Raw genomic sequence first — 19,303 nt, forward strand, 5'->3', positions numbered from 1 at the left:
TGTCAACGATCAGTCATCATCCTCACCACCAACATTACTGGGTTACCCCCATACAATGTCAACGATCAGTCATCATCCTCACCACCAACATTACTGGGTTACCCCCATCACAATGTCAACGATCAGTCATCATCCTCACCACCAACATTACTGGGTTACCCCCATACAATGTCAACGATCAGTCATCATCCTCACCACCAACATTACTGGGTTACCCCCATACAATGTCAACGATCAGTCATCATCCTCACCACCAACATTACTGGGTTACCCCCATCACAATGTCAACGATCAGTCATCATCCTCACCACCAACATTACTGGGTTACCCCCATACAATGTCAACGATCAGTCATCATCCTCACCACCAACATTACTGGGTTACCTCCCCCATACAATGTCAACGATCAGTCATCATCCTCACCACCAACATTACTGGGTTACAACCCCCCCCCATACATACAATGTCAACGATCAGTCATCATCCTCACCACCAACATTACTGGGTTACCCCCATACAATGTCAACGATCAGTCATCATCCTCACCACCAACATTACTGGGTTACCCCCCCCATACAATGTCAACGATCAGTCATCATCCTCACCACCAACATTACTGGGTTACCCCCCCATACAATGTCAACGATCAGTCATCATCCTCACCACCAACATTACTGGGTTACCCCCATACAATGTCAACGATCAGTCATCATCCTCACCACCAACATTACTGGGTTACCCCCATACAATGTCAACGATCAGTCATCATCCTCACCACCAACATTACTGGGTTACCCCCATACAATGTCAACGATCAGTCATCATCCTCACCACCAACATTACTGGGTTACCCCCCATACAATGTCAACGATCAGTCATCATCCTCACCACCAACATTACTGGGTTACCCCCCATACAATGTCAACGATCAGTCATCATCCTCACCACCAACATTACTGGGTTACCCCCCCATACAATGTCAACGATCAGTCATCATCCTCACCACCAACATTACTGGGTTACCCCCATACAATGTCAACGATCAGTCATCATCCTCACCACCAACATTACTGGGTTACCCCCATACAATGTCAACGATCAGTCATCATCCTCACCACCAACATTACTGGGTTACCCCCATACAATGTCAACGATCAGTCATCATCCTCACCACCAACATTACTGGGTTACCCCCATCACAATGTCAACGATCAGTCATCATCCTCACCACCAACATTACTGGGTTACCCCCCATACAATGTCAACGATCAGTCATCATCCTCACCACCAACATTACTGGGTTCCCCCCATTACAATGCCAACGATCAGTCATCATCCTCACCACCAACATTACTGGGTTACCCCCCCATTACAATGTCAACGATCAGTCATCATCCTCACCACCAACATTACTGGGTTACCCCCATACAATGTCAACGATCAGTCATCATCCTCACCACCAACATTACTGGGTTACCCCCATACAATGTCAACGATCAGTCATCATCCTCACCACCAACATTACTGGGTTACCCCCCATACAATGTCAACGATCAGTCATCATCCTCACCACCAACATTACTGGGTTACCCCCCCCATACAATGTCAACGATCAGTCATCATCCTCACCACCAACATTACTGGGTTACCCCCCCCATACAATGTCAACGATCAGTCATCATCCTCTACACCAACATTACTGGGTTACCCCCCATACAATGTCAACGATCAGTCATCATCCTCACCACCAACATTACTGGGTTACCCCCATACAATGTCAACGATCAGTCATCATCATCACCACCAACATTACTGGGTTACCCCCATACAATGTCAACGATCAGTCATCATCCTCACCACCAACATTACTGGGTTACCCCCCCATACAATGTCAACGATCAGTCATCATCCTCACCACCAACATTACTGGGTTACCCCCCATACAATGTCAGCGATCAGTCATCATCCTCACCACCAACATTACTGGGTTACCCCCCATACAATGTCAGCGATCAGTCATCATCCTCACCACCAACATTACTGGGTTACCCCCATACAATGTCAACGATCAGTCATCATCCTCACCACCAACATTACTGGGTTACCCCCCATACAATGTCAACGATCAGTCATCATCCTCACCACCAACATTACTGGGTTACCCCCATACAATGTCAGCGATCAGTCATCATCCTCACCACCAACATTACTGGGTTACCCCCATCACAATGTCAACGATCAGTCATCATCCTCACCACCAACATTACTGGGTTACCCCCCATACAATGTCAACGATCAGTCATCATCCTCACCACCAACATTACTGGGTTACCCCCATACAATGTCAACGATCAGTCATCATCCTCACCACCAACATTACTGGGTTACCCCCCCCCATTACAATGTCAGCGATCAGTCATCATCCTCACCACCAACATTACTGGGTTACCCCCATACAATGTCAACGATCAGTCATCATCCTCACCACCAACATTACTGGGTCACCCCCATACAATGTCAACGATCAGTCATCATCCTCACCACCAACATTACTGGGTTAACCCCCCCTCCCATACAATGTCAACGATCAGTCATCATCCTCACCGCCAACATTACTGGGTTACCCCCATACAATGTCAACGATCAGTCATCATCCTCACCACCAACATTACTGGGTTACCCCCCATACAATGTCAACGATCAGTCATCATCCTCACACCAACATTACTGGGTTACGGCCCCCCCCATACAATGTCAACGATCAGTCATCATCCTCACACCAACACTACTGGGTTACCCCCCCCCATACAATGTCAACGATCAGTCATCATCCTCACCACCATTGAGGAAGGGAGCAGTGGAGAGGTGTGTCTCTTACCTCAGTGCCCAGTCTGAACTTGATCTCATACATGAGGATGAGTGCGTTGGGGGACGAGGGTTCAGGCCAGCGGAGGAACACAGAATCATCCTCTCCAGTCCAGATCACTGGGCCTGGGATGTCATCCGCCTTTCCTGTTGGTACGAGACATGACACAACATGTTACATATGGACCACACCAGAGGGGTTTACTGTGAAGCAAGCTAAATCTCCTCCTGCTTTAATAAAGTTAACCAGCTTCAGTTCACCAGCTTCACATTCCTGAGGGGTTTACTAAGAAGCAAGCTAAATCTCCTCCTGCTTTAATAAAGTTACCAGCTTCAGTACACCAGCTTCACATTCCTGAGGGGTTTACTGTGAAGCAAGCTAAATCTCCTCCTGCTTTAATAAAGTTACCAGCTTCAGTTCACCAGCTTCACATTCCTGAGGGGTTTACTAAGAAGCAAGCTAAATCTCCTCCTGCTTTAATAAAGTTACCAGCTTCAGTTCACCAGCTTCACATTCCAGAGGGGTTTACTATGAAGCAAGCTAAATCTCGTCCTGCTTTGATAAAGTTACCAGCTTCAGTTCACCAGCTTCACATTCCAGAGGGGTTTACTATGAAGCAAGCTAAATCTCGTCCTGCTTTGATGAAGTTACCAGCTTCAGTTCACCAGCTTCACATTCCAGAGGGGTTTACTATGAAGCAAGCTAAATCTCGTCCTGCTTTAATAAAGTTACCAGCTTCAGTTCACCAGCTTCAGTTCGCTTCACATTCCTGAGGGGTTTACTGTGAAGCAAGCTAAATCTCCTGAGGCTTTAATAAAGTTACCAGCTTTAGTTCACCAGCTTCACATTCCTGAGGGGTTTACTATGAAGCAAGCTAAATGTCCCCAGGCTTTAATAAAGTTACCCAGCTTCAGTTCACCAGCTTCAGTTCGCTTCACATTGCTGAGGGGTTTACTATGAAGCAAGCTAAATCTCCTCAGGCTTTAATAAAGTTACCAGCTTCAGTTCACCAGCTTCAGTTCACCAGCTTCACATTCCTGAGGGGTTTACTATGAAGCAAGCTAAATCTCCTCAGGCTTTAATAAAGTTACCCAGCTTCAGTTCACCAGCTTCACATTCCTGAGGGGTTTACTATGAAGCAAGCTAAATCTCCTCAGGCTTTAATAAAGTTACCCAGCTTCAGTTCACCAGCTTCAGTTCACCAGCTTCACATTCCTGAGGGTTTTACTATGAAGCAAGCTAAATCTCCTCAGACTTAAATAAAGTTACCCAGCTTCAGTTCACCAGCTTCAGTTCACTTCACATTCCTGAGGGGTTTACTATGAAGCAAGCTAAATCTCCTCAGGCTTTAATAAAGTTACCCAGCTTCAGTTCGCTTCACATTCCTGAGGGGTTTACTATGAAGCAAGCTAAATCTCCTCCAGCTTTAATAAAGTTACCAGCTTCAGTTCGCTTCACGTTCCTGAGGGGTTTACTATGAAGCAAGCTAAATCTCCTCAGGCTTTTATAAAGTTACCCAGCTTCAGTTCACCAGCTTCACATTCCTGAGGGGTTTACTGTGAAGCAAGCTAAATCTCCTCAGGCTTTAATAAAGTTACCAGCTTCAGTTCACCAGCTTCAGTTTGCTTCACATTCCATCTCAGGCTTCATCCGTACTACGATGGTGGATATTGCTCGTCCCCCTACCGGATAGCTCCAGTCGAACGCCCAACTCTTCATTGAGACAATGCTGAAACACCAATCCATGTGCAGGCGAGTCAGTGCCACATTTTCATTTCATAATGGGTGAAAAGTAACCTTGCAAATTCAGCGAGCTATGGTGTGAAATAGGCTGCTATTGTTGTTATTACATATTAATGCAGTCTTCACCTAGCTCTTTCCCCGCTCCTATCCATAACATGACTGTATTAAACCATACTGAAGTTCCACTGTGCAGTCATTTTCAAATGTGGGGACATTTACAGAGAGCAGAGGGGGGAAGAACAGAGGAGGAACAGCAGCATGTGAACACAGAGCAGAGGGGGGAAGAACAGAGGAGGAACAGCAGCATGTGAACACAGAGCAGAGGGGGGAAGAACAGAGGAGGAGCAGCAGCATGTGACCACAGAGCAGAGGGGGAAGAACAGAGGAGGAACAGCAGCATGTGACCACAGAGCAGAGGGGGAAGAACAGAGGAGGAGCAGCAGCATGTGAACACAGAGCAGAGGGGGAAGAACAGAGGAGGAACAGCAGCATGTGAACACAGAGCAGAGGGGGAAGAACAGAGGAGGAGCAGCAGCATGTGAACACAGAGCAGAGGGGAAGAACAGAGGAGGAACAGCAGCATGTGAACACAGAGCAGAGGGGGGAAGAACAGAGGAGGAGCAGCAGCATGTGAACACAGAGCAGAGGGGGGAAGAACAGAGGAGGAACAGCAGCATGTGAACACAGAGCAGAGGGGGGAAGAACAGAGGAGGAGCAGCAGCATGTGAACACAGAGCAGAGGGGGGAAGAACAGACTCACTGACCGCCACGACAGACTCCATGACCACAACAGACTCCATGACCACAACAGACTCACTGACCACAACAGACTCAATGACCACAACAGACTCAATGACCGCCACAACAGACTCAATGACCACAACAGACTCAATGACCACAACAGACTCAATGACCACAACAGACTCAATGACCACAACAGACTCAATGACCACAACAGACTCACTGACCACAACAGACTCACTGACCACAACAGACTCACTGACCACAACAGACTCAATGACCACAACAGACTCACTGACCACAACAGACTCAATGACCACAACAGACTCAATGACCACAACAGACTCAATGACCACAACAGACTCAATGACCACAACAGACTCACTAACCGCCACAACAGACTCACTGACCGCCACAACAGACTCAATGACCGCCACAACAGACTCACTGACCGCCACAACAGACTCACTGACCGCCACAACAGACTCACTGACCGCCACAACAGACTCAATGACCACAACAGACTCACTGACCACAACAGACTCACTGACCGCCACAACAGACTCCATGACCACAACAGACTCCATGACCGCCACAACAGACTCACTGACCGCCACAACAGACTCACTGACCGCCAGAACAGACTCAATGACCACAACAGACTCACTGACCACAACAGACTCACTGACCGCCACAACAGACTCAATGACCACAACAGACTCACTGACCACCACAACAGACTCCATGACCACAACAGACTCAATGACCACAACAGACTCACTGACCACAACAGACTCACTGACCACCACAACAGACTCCATGACCACAACAGACTCACTGACCACAACAGACTCACTGACCACAACAGACTCACTGACCACAACAGACTCACTGACCGCCACAACAGACTCAATGACCACAACAGACTCACTGACCACAACAGACTCACTGACCGCCACAACAGACTCAATGACCACAACAGACTCACTGACCACAACAGACTCACTGACCGCCACAAAAGACTCCATGACCACAACAGACTCACTGACCGCCACAACAGACTCCATGACCGCCACAACAGACTCACTGACCGCCACAACAGACTCACTGACCGCCACAACAGACTCAATGACCACAACAGACTCACTGACCACCACAACAGACTCCATGACCACAACAGACTCAATGACCACAACAGACTCAATGACCACAACAGACTCCATGACCGCCACAACAGACTCACTGACCGCCACAACAGACTCAATGACCGCCACAACAGACTCACTGACCGCCACAACAGACTCACTGACCGCCACAACAGACTCACTGACCGCCACAACAGACTCACTGACCGCCACAACAGACTCACTGACCACAACAGACTCACTGACCGCCACAACAGACTCACTGACCGCCACAACAGACTCACTGACCGCCACAACAGACTCACTGACCGCCACAACAGACTCACTGACCACAACAGACTCCATGACCACAACAGACTCAATGACCACAACAGACTCAATGACCACCACAACAGACTCAATGACCACAACAGACTCACTGACCACAACAGACTCAATGACCACAACAGACTCAATGACCACCACAACAGACTCAATGACCACAACAGACTCACTGACCGCCACAACAGACTCACTGACCACAACAGACTCACTGACCGCCACAACAGACTCCATGACCACAACAGACTCACTGACCACCACAACAGACTCACTGACCGCCACAACAGACTCACTGACCGCCACAACAGACTCACTGACCGCCACAACAGACTCAATGACCACAACAGACTCAATGACCACAACAGACTCACTGACCACAACAGACTCAATGACCACAACAGACTCACTGACCGCCACAACAGACTCACTGACCGCCACAACAGACTCACTGACCACCACAACAGACTCACTGACCGCCACAACAGACTCACTGACCACAACAGACTCCATGACCGCCACAACAGACTCAATGACCACAACAGACTCCATGACCGCAACAACAGACTCAATGACCACAACAGACTCACTGACCGCCACAACAGACTCACTGACCGCCACAACAGACTCAATGACCGCCACAACAGACTCACTGACCGCCACAACAGACTCACTGACCACAACAGACTCACTGACCACAACAGACTCAATGACCGCCACAACAGACTCCATGACCACAACAGACTCACTGACCGCCACAACAGACTCACTGACCGCCACAACAGACTCCATGACCACCACAGACTCACTGACCACAACAGACTCAATGACCACAACAGACTCAATGACCACAACAGACTCACTGACCGCCACAACAGACTCCATGACCACCACAGACTCCATGACCACAACAGACTCACTGACCACAACAGACTCACTGACCGCCACAACAGACTCAATGACCGCCACAACAGACTCCATGACCACCACAGACTCCATGACCACAACAGACTCCATGACCGCCACAACAGACTCAATGACCACCATGGCTGCTATGACAGTGGTCATGCTATGACAGTGATCATGCTGTTTGTATGTGTCTGCTATGACAGTGGTCATGCTATGACAGTGGTCATGCTGTTTGTATGTGTCTGCTATGACAGTGGTCATGCTATGACAGTGGTCATGCTGTTTGTATGTGTCTGCTATGACAGTGGTCATGCTATGACAGTGGTCATGCTGTTTGTATGTGTCTGCTATGACAGTGGTCATGCTATGACAGTGGTCATGCTGTTTGTATGTGTCTGCTATGACAGTGGTCATGCTATGACAGTGGTCATGCTGTTTGTATGTGTCTGCTATGACAGTGGTCATGCTATGACAGTGGTCATGCTGTTTGTATGTGTCTGCTATGACAGTGGTCATGCTATGACAGTGGTCATGCTATGACAGTGGTCATGCTGTTTGTATGTGTCTGCTATGACAGTGATCATGCTGTTTGTATGTGTCTGCTATGACAGTGGTCATGCTGTTTGTATGTGTCTGCTATGACAGTGGTCATGCTATGACAGTGGTCATGCTGTTTGTATGTGTCTGCTATGACAGTGGTCATGCTGTTTGTGTGTGTCTGCTATGACAGTGGTCATGCTATGACAGTGGTCATGCTGTTTGTATGTGTCTGCTATGACAGTGATCATGCTATGACAGTGGTCATGCTGTTTGTATGTGTCTGCTATGACAGTGGTCATGCTATGACAGTGGTCATGCTGTTTGTATGTGTCTGCTATGACAGTGGTCATGCTATGACAGTGGTCATGCTGTTTGTATGTGTCTGCTATGACAGTGGTCATGCTGTTTGTATGTGTCTGCTATGACAGTGATCATGCTATGACAGTGGTCATGCTGTTTGTATGTGTCTGCTATGACAGTGGTCATGCTATGACAGTGGTCATGCTGTTTGTATGTGTCTGCTATGACAGTGGTCATGCTGTTTGTGTGTGTCTGCTATGACAGTGGTCATGCTATGACAGTGGTCATGCTGTTAGTATGTGTCTGCTATGACAGTGGTCATGCTGTTAGTATGTGTCTGCTATGACAGTGGTCATGCTATGACAGTGATCATGCTGTTAGTATGTGTCTGCTATGACAGTGGTCATGCTATGACAGTGGTCATGCTATGACAGTGGTCATGCTGTTAGTATGTGTCTGCTATGACAGTGGTCATGCTGTTTGTATGTGTCTGCTATGACAGTGGTCATGCTATGACAGTGGTCATGCTGTTTGTATGTGTCTGCTATGACAGTGGTCATGCTGTTAGTATGTGTCTGCTATGACAGTGGTCATGCTATGACAGTGGTCATGCTGTTTGTATGTGTCTGCTATGACAGTGGTCATGCTATGACAGTGGTCATGCTGTTTGTATGTGTCTGCTATGACAGTGGTCATGCTGTTTGTATGTGTCTGCTATGACAGTGGTCATGCTATGACAGTGGTCATGCTGTTTGTATGTGTCTGCTATGACAGTGGTCATGCTGTTAGTATGTGTCTGCTATGACAGTGGTCATGCTATGACAGTGGTCATGCTGTTTGTATGTGTCTGCTATGACAGTGGTCATGCTATGACAGTGGTCATGCTGTTTGTATGTGTCTGCTATGACAGTGGTCATGCTGTTTGTATGTGTCTGCTATGACAGTGGTCATGCTATGACAGTGGTCATGCTATGACAGTGGTCATGCTGTTTGTGTGTGTCTGCTATGACAGTGGTCATGCTGTGTGTATGTGTCTGCTATGACAGTGGTCATGCTGTTTGTATGTGTCTGCTATGACAGTGGTCATGCTATGACAGTGATCATGCTGTTTGTATGTGTCTGCTATGACAGTGGTCATGCTATGACAGTGGTCATGCTGTTTGTATGTGTCTGCTATGACAGTGGTCATGCTGTTAGTATGTGTCTGCTATGACAGTGGTCATGCTGTTTGTATGTGTCTGCTATGACAGTGATCATGCTGTTTGTATGTGTCTGCTATGACAGTGGTCATGCTATGACAGTGATCATGCTGTTTGTATGTGTCTGCTATGACAGTGGTCATGCTATGACAGTGGTCATGCTGTTTGTGTGTGTCTGCTATGACAGTGGTCATGCTATGACAGTGATCATGCTGTTTGTATGTGTCTGCTATGACAGTGGTCATGCTATGACAGTGGTCATGCTATGACAGTGGTCATGCTATGACAGTGGTCATGCTATGACAGTGGTCATGCTGTTTGTATGTGTCTGCTATGACAGTGATCATGCTGTTTGTATGTGTCTGCTATGACAGTGGTCATGCTATGACAGTGATGATGCTGTTTGTATGTGTCTGCTATGACAGTGGTCATGCTATGACAGTGGTCATGCTATGACAGTGGTCATGCTGTTTGTGTGTGTCTGCTATGACAGTGGTCATGCTGTTAGTATGTGTCTGCTATGACAGTGGTCATGCTATGACAGTGGTCATGCTGTTTGTATGTGTCTGCTATGACAGTGGTCATGCTGTTAGTATGTGTCTGCTATGACAGTGGTCATGCTGTTTGTATGTGTCTGCTATGACAGTGGTCATGCTGTTTGTATGTGTCTGCTATGACAGTGGTCATGCTGTTTGTATGTGTCTGCTATGACAGTGGTCATGCTATGACAGTGGTCATGCTGTTTGTATGTGTCTGCTATGACAGTGGTCATGCTGTTTGTATGTGTCTGCTATGACAGTGGTCATGCTGTTTGTATGTGTCTGCTATGACAGTGGTCATGCTGTTTGTATGTGTCTGCTATGACAGTGGTCATGCTATGACAGTGGTCATGCTGTTTGTATGTGTCTGCTATGAGAGTGGTCATGCTGTTAGTATGTGTCTGCTATGACAGTGGTCATGCTGTTTGTATGTGTCTGCTATGACAGTGATCATGCTATGACAGTGGTCATGCTGTTAGTATGTGTCTGCTATGACAGTGGTCATGCTGTTAGTATGTGTCTGCTATGACAGTGGTCATGCTGTTAGTATGTGTCTGCTATGACAGTGATCATGCTATGACAGTGGTCATGCTGTGTGTATGTGTCTGCTATGACAGTGATCATGCTGTTTGTATGTGTCTGCTATGACAGTGGTCATGCTGTTAGTATGTGTCTGCTATGACAGTGATCATGCTATGACAGTGGTCATGCTGTTTGTATATGTCTGCTATGACAGTGGTCATGCTATGACAGTGGTCATGCTGTTTGTATGTGTCTGCTATGACAGTGGTCATGCTATGACAGTGGTCATGCTGTTTGTATGTGTCTGCTATGACAGTGGTCATGCTATGACAGTGGTCATGCTGTTTGTATGTGTCTGCTATGACAGTGGTCATGCTATGACAGTGGTCATGCTGTTTGTATGTGTCTGCTATGACAGTGGTCATGCTGTTTGTATGTGTCTGCTATGACAGTGGTCATGCTATGACAGTGGTCATGCTGTTTGTATGTGTCTGCTATGACAGTGGTCGTGCTGTTTGTATGTGTCTGCTATGACAGTGGTCATGCTGTTTGTACGTGTCTGCTATGACAGTGGTCATGCTGTTAGTATGTGTCTGCTATGACAGTGGTCATGCTATGACAGTGGTCATGCTGTTTGTATGTGTCTGCTATGACAGTGGTCATGCTGTTTGTATGTGTCTGCTATGACAGTGGTCATGCTATGACAGTGGTCATGCTGTTAGTATGTGTCTGCTATGACAGTGGTCATGCTGTTTGTATGTGTCTGCTATGACAGTGGTCATGCTGTTTGTATGTGTCTGCTATGACAGTGGTCATGCTGTTTGTATGTGTCTGCTATGACAGTGGTCATGCTGTTTGTATGTGTCTGCTATGACAGTGGTCATGCTATGACAGTGGTCATGCTGTTTGTATGTGTCTGCTATGACAGTGGTCATGCTATGACAGTGATCATGCTGTTTGTATGTGTCTGCTATGACAGTGGTCATGCTGTTTGTATGTGTCTGCTATGACAGTGGTCATGCTGTTAGTATGTGTCTGCTATGACAGTGGTCATGCTGTTTGTATGTGTCTGCTATGACAGTGGTCATGCTGTTAGTATGTGTCTGCTATGACAGTGGTCATGCTATGACAGTGGTCATGCTATGACAGTGGTCATGCTGTTTGTATGTGTCTGCTATGACAGTGGTCATGCTGTTTGTATGTGTCTGCTATGACAGTGGTCATGCTGTTTGTATGTGTCTGCTATGACAGTGGTCATGCTGTTTGTATGTGTCTGCTATGACAGTGGTCATGCTGTTTGTATGTGTCTGCTATGACAGTGGTCATGCTATGACAGTGGTCATGCTGTTTGTATGTGTCTGCTATGACAGTGGTCATGCTATGACAGTGATCATGCTGTTTGTATGTGTCTGCTATGACAGTGGTCATGCTGTTTGTATGTGTCTGCTATGACAGTGGTCATGCTGTTAGTATGTGTCTGCTATGACAGTGGTCATGCTGTTTGTATGTGTCTGCTATGACAGTGGTCATGCTATGACAGTGGTCATGCTGTTTGTATGTGTCTGCTATGACAGTGGTCATGCTGTTAGTATGTGTCTGCTATGACAGTGGTCATGCTGTTTGTATGTGTCTGCTATGACAGTGGTCATGCTGTTAGTATGTGTCTGCTATGACAGTGGTCATGCTGTTTGATGTGGTCATGCTATGACAGTGGTCATGCTGCTGTTAGTATGTGTCTGCTATGACAGTGGTCATGCTGTTTGTATGTGTCTGCTATGACAGTGGTCATGCTGTTTGTATGTGTCTGCTATGATAGTGATCATGCTATGACAGTGGTCATGCTATGACAGTGGTCATGCTGTTTGTATGTGTCTGCTATGACAGTGGTCATGCTGTTTGTATGTGTCTGCTATGATAGTGGTCATGCTGTTTGTATGTGTCTGCTATGACAGTGATCATGCTGTTTGTATGTGTCTGCTATGATAGTGATCATGCTGTTTGTATGTGTCTGCTATGACAGTGGTCATGCTGTTTGTATGTGTCTGCTATGATAGTGGTCATGCTGTTTGTATGTGTCTGCTATGACAGTGGTCATGCTGTTTGTATGTGTCTGCTATGACAGTGGTCATGCTGTTTGTATGTGTCTGCTATGACAGTGGTCATGCTGTTTGTATGTGTCTGCTATGACAGTGGTCATGCTGTTAGTATGTGTCTGCTATGATAGTGGTCATGCTGTTAGTATGTGTCTGCTATGACAGTGGTCATGCTGTTAGTATGTGTCTGCTATGACAGTGGTCATGCTGTTTGTATGTGTCTGCTATGATAGTGGTCATGCTGTTTGTATGTGTCTGCTATGATAGTGATCATGCTGTTTGTATGCGTCTGCTATGATAGTGATCATGCTGTTTGTATGTGTCTGCTATGATAGTGATCATGCTGTTTGTATGTGTCTGCTATGACAGTGGTCATGCTGTTTGTATGTGTCTGCTATGACAGTGATCATGCTGTTTGTATGTGTCTGCTATGACAGTGATCATGCTGTTTGTATGTGTCTGCTATGATAGTGATCATGCTGTTTGTATGTGTCTGCTATGATAGTGATCATGCTGTTTGTATGTGTCTGCTATGACAGTGGTCATGCTGTTTGTATGTGTCTGCTATGACAGTGGTCATGCTGTTAGTATGTGTCTGCTATGACAGTGGTCATGCTGTTTGTATGTGTCTGCTATGACAGTGGTCATGCTGTTAGTATGTGTCTGCTATGACAGTGGTCATGCTGTTTGTATGTGTCTGCTATGATAGTGGTCATGCTGTTTGTATGTGTCTGCTATGACAGTGGTCATGCTGTTTGTATGTGTCTGCTATGATAGTGATCATGCTGTTTGTATGTGTCTGCTATGATAGTGATCATGCTGTTTGTATGTGTCTGCTATGATAGTGGTCATGCTGTTTGTATGTGTCTGCTATGACAGTGATCATGCTGTTTGTATGTGTCTGCTATGACAGTGATCATGCTGTTTGTATGTGTCTGCTATGACAGTGGTCATGCTGTTTGTATGTGTCTGCTATGACAGTGGTCATGCTGTTTGTATGTGTCTGCTATGACAGTGATCATGCTGTTTGTATGTGTCTGCTATGACAGTGGTCATGCTGTTTGTATGTGTCTGCTATGATAGTGATCATGCTGTTTGTATGTGTCTGCTATGACAGTGGTCATGCTGTTTGTATGTGTCTGCTATGACAGTGGTCATGCTGTTTGTATGTGTCTGCTATGACAGTGATCATGCTGTTTGTATGTGTCTGCTATGATAGTGGTCATGCTGTTTGTATGTGTCTGCTATGATAGTGATCATGCTGTTTGTATGTGTCTGCTATGACAGTGGTCATGCTGTTTGTATGTGTCTGCTATGATAGTGGTCATGCTGTTTGTATGTGTCTGCTATGACAGTGGTCATGCTGTTTGTATGTGTCTGCTATGACAGTGGTCATGCTGTTTGTATGTGTCTGCTATGACAGTGATCATGCTGTTTGTATGTGTCTGCTATGATAGTGGTCATGCTGTTTGTATGTGTCTGCTATGATAGTGATCATGCTGTTTGTATGTGTCTGCTATGACAGTGGTCATGCTGTTTGTATGTGTCTGCTATGATAGTGGTCATGCTGTTTGTATGTGTCTGCTATGACAGTGGTCATGCTGTTTGTATGTGTCTGCTATGACAGTGGTCATGCTGTTTGTATGTGTCTGCTATGACAGTGATCATGCTGTTTGTATGTGTCTGCTATGATAGTGATCATGCTGTTTGTATGTGTCTGCTATGACAGTGGTCATGCTGTTTGTATGTGTCTGCTATGATAGTGGTCATGCTGTTTGTATGTGTCTGCTATGACAGTGATCATGCTGTTTGTATGTGTCTGCTATGACAGTGGTCATGCTGTTTGTATGTGTCTGCTATGATAGTGATCATGCTGTTTGTATGTGTCTGCTATGACAGTGGTCATGCTGTTTGTATGTGTCTGCTATGATAGTGATCATGCTGTTTGTATGTGTCTGCTATGACAGTGGTCATGCTGTTTGTATGTGTCTGCTATGACAGTGGTCATGCTGTTTGTATGTGTCTGCTATGACAGTGATCATGCTGTTTGTATGTGTCTGCTATGATAGTGGTCATGCTGTTTGTATGTGTCTGCTATGATAGTGATCATGCTGTTTGTATGTGTCTGCTATGATAGTGGTCATGCTGTTTGTATGTGTCTGCTATGATAGTGGTCATGCTGTTTGTATGTGTCTGCTATGACAGTGATCATGCTGTTTGTATGTGTCTGCTATGATAGTGATCATGCTGTTTGTATGTGTCTGCTATGATAGTGATCATGCTGTTTGTATGTGTCTGCTATGATAGTGATCATGCTGTTTGTATGTGTCTGCTATGACAGTGATCATGCTGTTTGTATGTGTCTGCTATGACAGTGATCATGCTGTTTGTATGTGTCTGCTATGACAGTGATCATGCTGTTTGTATGTGACCAGGGGTGAATTCATTCCGCCGATTCTGATGAATAACATTTCTTAAACGGAGGCAAATGGGGATAAACATAGCTGAGATTTGTCCAATAGAAACTCTCGTTTGCGAATGATTACACCCTAGATCAGCTAGATGCAGGCCAGAGTGAGCAAGGTGGGTTTGACTGTGTCACAGTCTTTCTCCATGATCCCTTTATCTCTAGACCTGGGCACCTACGTTGTAAACCTCCCTTTATCTCTAGACCTGGGCACCTATGTTGTAAACTTCCCTTTATCTCTAGACCTGGGCACCTATGTTGTAAACTTCCCTTTATCTCTAGACCTGGGCACCTATGTTGTAAACTTCCCTTTATCTCTAGACCTGGGCACCTACGTTGTAAACTTCCCTTTATCTCTAGACCTGGGCACCTATGTTGTAAACTTCCCTTTATCTCTAGACCTGGGCACCTACGTTGTAAACTTCCCTTTATGTCTAGACCTGGGCACCTACGTTGTAAACTTCCCTTTATGTCTAGACCTGGGCACCTACGTTGTAAGCTTCCCTTTATGTCTAGACCTGGGCACCTACGTTGTAAACTTCCCTTTATGTCTAGACCTGGGCACCTACGTTGTAAACTTCCCTTTATGTCTAGACCTGGGCACCTACGTTGTAAACTTTCATTCACAGGCCAGGAAGTAACAACCTCATGATGGGAAATTAGAGTATCAATGTTAAATGGGAGGGTCTTTCTCTCTACCCCATGGACTATTGGGGCATGGTCTTTCAGACTAGGGTCTTTCTCTCCACCCCATGGTCTTTCAGACTAGGGTCTTTCTCTCCACCCCATGGTCTATTGAGGCATGGTCTTTCGGACTATGCCCCGAAAAGGATCCCCATTAGATCCTGCCAAGGCAGCAGCTACTCTTTCTGGGGTTTATTATGGATCCCCATTAGTTCCTGCCAAGGCAGCAGCTACTCTTCCTGGTGTTTATTATGGATCCCCATTAGTTCCTGTCAAGGCAGCAGCTACTCTTCCTGGGGTTTATTATGGATCCCCATTAGTTCCGTCAAGGCAGCAGCTACTCTTCCTTGGGTATATTATGGATCCCCATTAGTTCCTGCCAAGGCAGCAGCTACTCTTCCTTGGGTATATTATGGATCCCCATTAGTTCCTGCCAAGAGTTAGCCTTCCCTGGAGCAGGTTAGTTCTGAATGCAGGATAGTGGAGTTAGCCCTGAGTTAGCCTTCCCCGGAGCAGGTTAGTTCTGAATGCAGGCTAGTGGAGTTAGCCCTGAGTTAGCCTTCCCTGGAGCAGGTTAGCCCTGAGTTAGCCTTCCCTGGAGCAGGTTAGCCCTGAGTTAGCCTTCCCTGGAGCAGGTTAGCCCCGAGTTAGCCTTCCCTGGAGCAGGTTAGCCCCGAGTTAGCCTTCCCTGGAGCAGGTTAGCCCCGAGTTAGCCTTCCCTGGAGCAGGTTAGCCCTGAGTTAGCCTTCCCTGGCAGGTTAGCCCCGAGTTAGCCTTCCCTGGAGCAGGTTAGTTCTGAATGCAGGATAGTGGAGTTAGCCCTGAGTTAGCCTTCCCCGGAGCAGGTTAGTTCTGAATGATTGGTTGTCATAGAAATGTACCTGGCTAAAAGTTGAGCCACTTTCGTATGACCAGTTATCCCGAGTTGAATTCTGAGTTGACCAAAGTTAGCTCACTAACCCCTCAAACCCGCTTCGTAGGATACCCCTCAAACCCGCTTCGTAGGATACCCCTCAAACCCGCTTCGTAGGATACCCCTCAAACCCGCTTCGTAGGATACCCCTCAAACCCGCCGTAGGATACCCCTCAAACCCGCTTCGTAGGATACCCCTCAAACCCGCTTCGTAGGATACCCCTCAAACCCGCTTCGTAGGATACCCCTCAAACCCGCTTCGTAGGATACCCCTCAAACCCGCTTCGTAGGAAACCCCTCAAACCCGCTTCGTAGGAAACCCCTCAAACCCGCTTCGTAGGAAACCCCTCAAACCCGCTTCGTAGGAAACCCCTCAAACCCGCTTCGTAGGAAACCCCTCAAACCCGCTTCGTAGGATACCCCTCAAACCCGCTTCGTAGGATACCCCTCAAACCTGAATTCACCTCGCAGGATACCCTCAAACCTGCTTCGTAGGATACCCCTCAAACCTGCTTCGTAGGATACCGCTCAAACCTGCTTCGTAGGATACCCCCTCAAACCTGCTTCGTAGGATACCCCTCAAACCCGCTTCGTAGGATACCCCTCAAACCCGCTTCGTAGGATACCCCCTCAAACCTGCTTCGTGGGATACCCCTCAAACCCGCACGGTAGGATACCCCCTCAAACCCGCTTCGTAGGATACCCCTCAAACCCGCTTCGTAGGATACCCCCTCAAACCTGCTTCGTAGGATACCCCTCAAACCTGCTGCGTAGGATACCCCTCAAACCTGCTTCATAGGATACCCCTCAGTTCCAATGAACATATGTTAAATCAGTGTCAGTCATAAAATCTTCTCGTAGTGATGACAATATATGACATGATAACACACATGAATTCACCTCACGCAAACAAGAAAAGTGTCAGGAATCAAGATGAACTCTGCAGTGCTGAGTAACTTAACTCAAATCTTAATGTTTAGTCTCAACCAAAGCTCTACTGTATAATGAAAGAGAGACGAGGGAGCAGTACGAACCTGCAGGTTTGGTCCTGGAGAAGACGAACTCTGCCGCGCTGCAGCGTTTCACCTGTTGGTTACAGGCGTGGACGTCGATCCTGTAAACCGTGAACGGCTGCAGACCGGATATCTGCAGCTCCCGCTCGCTGACTGCCCACTCTACGAAGTCATACTCCCTGTCCGCTAACTCCGCCTCTGTAGCGTTGGCCCAAAGGTCAGGTGACGTGGCGTTAGGGTAGGTGGTCACACCACGGTGGATGGTACGGTTAGCCACGCCAAATAGATCCCGACGGCGCCGGTCTGGAGGTCTGGAGGAGAGGGAGAGAGAGCAGAGGGATGTGGGAGTGACAATCACAGTCGTCCAAACACTAACAATACACTAGTCAACAAATAACCTGTGTGGTGGAATCCTTTCAATGGCAAACACAGATGGTAACAGCTTGGATTTTCAGCAGTAGAGAGGATTGTTCAGTTAGAATCTCCCTCCCTCTATTACATTGATCCAGTCGGTCCTGTTGCTTCAGGGGATCTCCTCTGTTCATGTGTTCCATGACTATTCCAGATGGACTCCTCTACATTTCCAGTCAAACGACACCAGATCCAGTCAGACGACCGACACCAGATCCAGTCAGACGACCGACACCAGATCCAGTCAGACGACCGACACCAGATCCAGTCAGACGACCAACACCAGATCCAGTCAGACGACCGACCAACCAGATGGTAACAGACCAACCAGATGGTAACAGACCAACCAGATGGTCCCAGACCAACCAGATGGTAACAGATGGTAACAGACCAACCAGATGGTAACAGACCAACCAGATGGTAACAGACCAACCAGATGGTAACAGGCCAACCAGATGGTACCAGATGGTAACAGACCAAACAGATGGTAACAGACCAACCAGATGGTCCCAGATGGTAACAGACCAACCAGATGGTAACAGACCAACCAGATGGTAACAGACCAACCAGATGGTAACAGACCAACCAGATGGTAACAGGCCAACCAGATGGTAACAGGCCAACCAGATGGTAACAGACCAACCAGATGGTAACAGACCAACCAGATGGTAACAGGCCAACCAGATGGTAACAGACCAACCAGATGGTAACAGACCAACCAGATGGTAACAGACCAACCAGATGGTAACAGACCAACCAGATGGTAACAGGCCAACCAGATGGTAACAGGCCAACCAGATGGTACCAGATGGTAACAGACCAACCAGATGGTAACAGATGGTAACAGACCAACCAGATGGTAACAGACCAACCAGATGGTAACAGACCAACCAGATGGTA

General features: G+C 47.0%; 1 pseudogene; it reads right to left on the minus strand.

The window, feature by feature from the left end:
* Positions 1–19,303, minus strand: part of LOC124021465 — a 120,822-nt pseudogene that overhangs the window by 25,778 nt on the left and 75,741 nt on the right.

The sequence above is a fragment of the Oncorhynchus gorbuscha genome, unplaced genomic scaffold (assembly GCF_021184085.1).
Source record: "Oncorhynchus gorbuscha isolate QuinsamMale2020 ecotype Even-year unplaced genomic scaffold, OgorEven_v1.0 Un_scaffold_1121, whole genome shotgun sequence".
NCBI lineage: Eukaryota > Metazoa > Chordata > Actinopteri > Salmoniformes > Salmonidae > Oncorhynchus > Oncorhynchus gorbuscha.